We start from the raw sequence: 5,596 nt of genomic DNA on the forward strand, positions 1-5,596 counted from the left end.
CCTTTTAAAAAAACCCAGCAGTTTCACAAACAACAGTTCCAGAGACAACAAATGAAAACTACCAACTGAAGCCTCACGAAGAAGATCTTGAGCTGGAAATAACCCAGGACAGCACCGGAAGAAGCCCGCAGACCACAAGCTAAGTTTTTTTTTAATAGAATTTTGTACTTGCCTGTCAACAAGGACAGATTATTTTGTATACAGTAACTTCAATGAATACTAAAATGTAGATCCTTATTGTTACTAATAAAATGAGAGAATAAAGCATTTATACCGAAGTTCATTTCTTTTACTGATAGTGTACCGTATGCATAGGGAATGCAGAGGAGTGGAATAAAAGGACCCACAAAAGTCTCATGCTCGCCGCGTTGATGTTGGCGATGTTATCTTGAATTTGTTTCTTGGTCAGTGTTGGCATTATGAAATCAGTTCAATATTTCATCATCAACATGATCACGACAACTTTCAGGTCTAAAATAATTTCTATTGTTTATTTATGAGTAAATTTATAAATTTAAATTTTCTAGATGCTAAACCAATATTAATTTGTTACGATGAGCCACAATAATACAAAAACGTTTTCTTTACAAAAGAAAACACTTCCCTCCTCCCCCTCCCATACAATTATTTTTCATCAACAAAACATCCGAAATACGACACCCTCTAGACATTAACCTGACAAGTGTTTATTATCGAACTTTCTACTTGCATTATAATGGTAAAACCAACAATCAGATGTGGGTATCGGAGCATTATTCAGTTTCATCAAATTTCGTAGTAGGCGCGTCATCCAAGTTTCGCAGAACTTTATAACAATAGCTATAAATTCATGATGGGCAAAGCTTCTAAGGGCTCTTACTTTAGAGAAGACTTTTTGTGGGTGTGTCAAATCTCGACGAAATTAATATATGGGGTTTGAATGAAATGAGGAAGTGTGCGAAGATTGTACGGTATCTCATAAATTGAGGGCTATGATGTATCATTTATGTGAAATAATTACATGCTGTAAACTACAATTTTAACACATTTATGTAAAAATTTTCAAATCGGTATGATGTAAGAACTACGTATAACGGGTTGCCTACCTTGATATGTAATTGATCTATATGTAAATGTAATTTTTAACCTGTCTAAAATTAGGTGCCGTTTTCGCTCTTAGTTAGGTTATGTTATTGTATGTAATTTGTGGAAACAATTTACTATTTTTTTATAATTATAATAAAATAAACTAATGGCTTCAATTAAAAAGAAAACAACCAGGAAACAATTAGAAGTGACGTTAGACTTCATAAAAATAAATAGTGCTTACTGGCAAAATAGTCAAGGGAGGCTAAGAAAGTAGCCCAATTGTGAGAAGAATTTGCTATCATGGTAAATACAGTAGATGGTGGCCCTAAAAAAAACAGGAGAACAATGAAGACATGTAAGAAAATTAATTTCTGTTACTATCAAATTTAATAAATGCTAAATTTTTAGGTGTTCAATGAGTGGAAGATTTTGCAACTCATTTCAAAGATTCATCTTGGGGAGCCCCAGATTATAAATACATTGGATTTTAAAGGTAAAGTTTAATGATTGATGTATTATGTTTATTATGGTGTATAATATTTTTCAGAAGGAAAAGGAAGTCAACCTGTGAAAATTAAAGAGCCAATAGTTTTATTTAAAATTCTATAAACATATCCTTTATAAAATTATATCTCAATTATGGAATAAACTGAATATAAACATTTTTATTTAACAATTTTATAACTCAAAATTTTTTAGCCACTTTGTAATGTTTCAGATTTTTTGTTTTGTCTTGATCTTTGTGTTATTCTTTTTGATTTTGTAACTAATTGTAACATAAATACCTACATATCATTATGAAATATACTAATTATAAACACTTTTATTTAACAATTTGTTTTTATTTTTTTTATTTTACAACACGGAAGTTTGCAGGAATAATACTTTCATATTCTCTAAGGGTTATGAGCACATTTGGACCATTTTGTAATATATTTTAGTTTGTTTTACCATTATCATTAGTCAACATCAATGCAACACGGGAATATATGTTTCCAGCTTTAACAGGGCTGTAATGTAAAACTCTGTGCTTGTGCAAATAATTCTTTAGGACAATCCTCCATTCACCCCTGTGTCTACCAACTCTTCTCTACATTCTAACTCCAATAGATTTTAAATCATCCTCTAAATTGTCTTGATACCTAAGTCTTGGTCTTCTTCAGCTTTATTATCCCATCAGCCCCCTTCTGTTAAAAACCTTTCCGACTGTTGCACCTACCTCTTGCCTGATGAAATGCTCTATCCATGTAAGGTATGCTACCTTAATGAATTTTATGTCAGGTTCCACAAAGGTTCTATACAACCCAAAGTTGTAATGCCTGTGCTACAAACCTTGTTGTTTGTAGTAGTATATTTTAGGTGTATTTGTAGGTTTACTTTGTGATATATTTTAGGTTTGTGTTAATTTTTGAAATTGTATTCTTTACTTGTATGTTTTAATTTTCCAAGGGTTTTAACAAATTTTGGACTACTTTGTAATATATTTTAAATTTGTTTGTTTTAAACTTTTTGCAATTAATTGTAACATACAGGTTTTATGTTTTTAAACATTTTTATTTAACAATTTTATAACACAAAGTTTGTATAAATATAAATCATATAATTATAAAATAAACCGAGGATAAACATTTTTATTTAAATATTTTATAACATAACATTTGCAGCGATAACACTTCTTTATATTCTCTAAGGGTTTTCAAAACCTTTGAGCCAGGTTGTAATATATTTTTATTTTGTTAGTGTTGTGTCATTTTTGTAATTAAGTGTAACATACACGATTTATGTTTTTGTTTTTAACAATATATAAACATTTTTAATTTAATATGTTATAATACAGTTTGCAGCAATATAATATCTTTGTATTATCTAAACATGAGCCACTTAGTAATATGTTTTAGATTGTTTGTTTTGAGCTTTTTGTAATTAGTTGAAATATTAACATTTATATCACTAAACTATACTAGATTATAAAACTATCATATATATTATAAAATGATGAAATATCACTAAATTGTAAAATTATATTACTAAACTATATTTGCTTATAAAACTATATCTGAAATAAATAAATTATGAAAATATTAATAAGTTTTTGTTTCACTACACAAAGTTTGCAGCAATAACACTTCTTATTCTCTGTGCTTCCAACACTCAACCATTGTTTTGATTTGCCTTCTTTGGAATCATTTCCATGAGAACTACAGTCTGTACTTCATCTTTTTCACCATTTTGGCACCAAGTGTTCCACTATCCCTGCAGCTATTTCTGTTAATACTTTACTAAATGTACTTTGTTCCATTGAAAATAACAGGTTGTTACCAGTACATTTTTGGTAACTTCCATTTCCTACAAAATTAAGTAGGGAGAGAACCTTTAATTCTATTGCAATTTAGTTAGAGCTGGTTATCTATTTCAAATGGGTTACTGGTGTCCCGTAACTAACGTTGCTCTACATTTACATAATTTCTTTCTGCCACATCATTCAATTCATTGAGTAATAACAAATTTACAAAATCCATTTTTTCAAAAACAAACAAGAAGCCAAAAGTTAGGTTAATTTGAATTATCTGACAGATCTTCAGGATATGACAGAACCGAAAATAACGTTTTATGTAATTTTCTGCTGTGGCTTGGTCATTTTACGCATAGCAACGCAGGGCATGATACATCATACCGTTTTTACATATTATGTTTTGAGAACTGTAATCTGATGTACGTTTTCTGAATTTTACACTTCTTCTTCTTAAAGTGCCCTCTCCTCAATGGAGGTTGGCTACTACAATTTTAAAATCTTCTCTATCTTCAGCTGTTCTTATTAGCTGTTCAAAATTTAGCCCTGTCCATTGTCGGATGTTTCTGAGCCACGATAGTCTTTTCCTTCCTAGGCCTCTCTTTCCCTCGATTTTTCCTTTTTTACACTAGTATGTAATTATTTACGTAAATGATACATCATAGCCCCCATTATCAGGTTAACTGCCAAGGTGATTTTCGTAAAATTTTTCTCTGGCGCCAAAGTGAATATTGTAATAAGGACACAATAAAATATTTTTACAAAAGCAAAATAATTTCCACAAAAAAATTAAGAAGTTACCGTTCAAAACTCAAAATCAGCCGGTCTGACCGCTTCGGCGCCAGCAGTGGATAATAGCCTTATACGCCGAGTGATCACGGGTCAGGTTCAGCAGTTACTTTGAGCTTACGCATTTGTGTTGTAGTATACGTGTTGTGTTGCGTTTTATTACAGTTTTCATCCATTTTTTAAATGATTATTGATTGAAAATGCTGCCAAATTCACGTGGGGCATATTTATTACAATTAGCTAGGGAAAAACTAAACGGTAAGTTTTTTTGTTATTTACTAGCGGTTGAAAGTGAGGTTAGAATTATTTTAGAAACTGACGGGAAAGGTAACGACTCGGACACATTGGATTCTGAGAAAGACTTGTATGTACCTACAAGTTCAGAAGATATTGTACTGTACAAGTTCAGAAGATATTGATTTATCGTCTACTTCAGATGACGATACTACAAGAAGGTGCGAAAAATTTAAACCCGTGCTGTTGTAAATGAAAACAGATGTCTGAATAACTGGCCGGATATTAAAAATGTTTTGTTTGAAGACCCAGACAGTCAAGACAATCAAGTCACTAATGAGCAACAATTTACGAACCCAGTTGGCAATAACCAATCAGGCGAAGATACTACTACGCGAAAAAAATGAAACTAGTGTTGTTGTTCACGAAAATCATATGTCTGTTAATAAATAGCAAAAATATAGCTAGACAGAAATTAATTACTATTTAAATGGGAATGAGCCACAATTAAAGGTTAAAATACGTTTATTGACGTTTCAATTTCCACTTCGGAAATCGTCTATAAAGGGATTCCCGATTGATTAGAAGGGCATATGAAGAACTCAGAAAATATGCAAAGAAAGTATTTAGAAGGAAAAAGACAGAAATGTTGAATAGCAAAATATAATAAATTACAGATTATAAAAATAGAAGAGAGACTAGACAATTTGACAAGGAAACCAAGCAATACACCCAAGATACATGACAAGATCAACAGTTTGCAAGGACAAAAATGGGGCAATTATCAGCGAGAAAATAATAAAAAGGTGAAAGAAGCATTTTCAAGAGCTGTTAAACCCAGAAAAAGAACAAAACGAAGATGAAGAAATAATTCACCACACAATAGAAGAACTAGTTGGGCAACCAACAGTGGGACAAATATTAAACGAATAATCAAATAAATAAATAATAAAGAAATTACTAAATGTGCGGATATAGAAAAAGCCGAGAATCGAAATACCGCGAGTGATATAAAAGCTTTTATAACAAATCGAGTTTTGTGCAAGTGGAAAAACGAATGGCAATCTTCTCAAACATCACTGAAGCAAATTAAAAATGTCGTTACAGCTTGGGAACCCTCAACCAGGAACAGAAGAGAACAATTGGTGATAACGAGATTACGAACTTGACACACATTGGAGACTTACTCACTCATATTTACTGTCCAAAAGTGAT

At 31.4% G+C, this 5,596-nt stretch overlaps 1 long non-coding RNA gene across 1 annotated transcript; it reads left to right on the forward strand.

Moving 5' to 3' along the window:
* Window positions 1-1,363: 1,363 nt before the first annotated feature.
* LOC140448250 (uncharacterized) lies at window positions 1,364-1,983 on the forward strand. The gene is made up of 3 exons (XR_011951666.1): window positions 1,364-1,423; window positions 1,477-1,561; window positions 1,616-1,983. It is a non-coding gene; the product is annotated as an uncharacterized lncRNA (long non-coding RNA).
* Window positions 1,984-5,596: the final 3,613 nt, after the last annotated feature.

This window comes from Diabrotica undecimpunctata, chromosome 8 (genome assembly GCF_040954645.1).
Source record: "Diabrotica undecimpunctata isolate CICGRU chromosome 8, icDiaUnde3, whole genome shotgun sequence".
Lineage (NCBI taxonomy): Eukaryota > Metazoa > Arthropoda > Insecta > Coleoptera > Chrysomelidae > Diabrotica > Diabrotica undecimpunctata.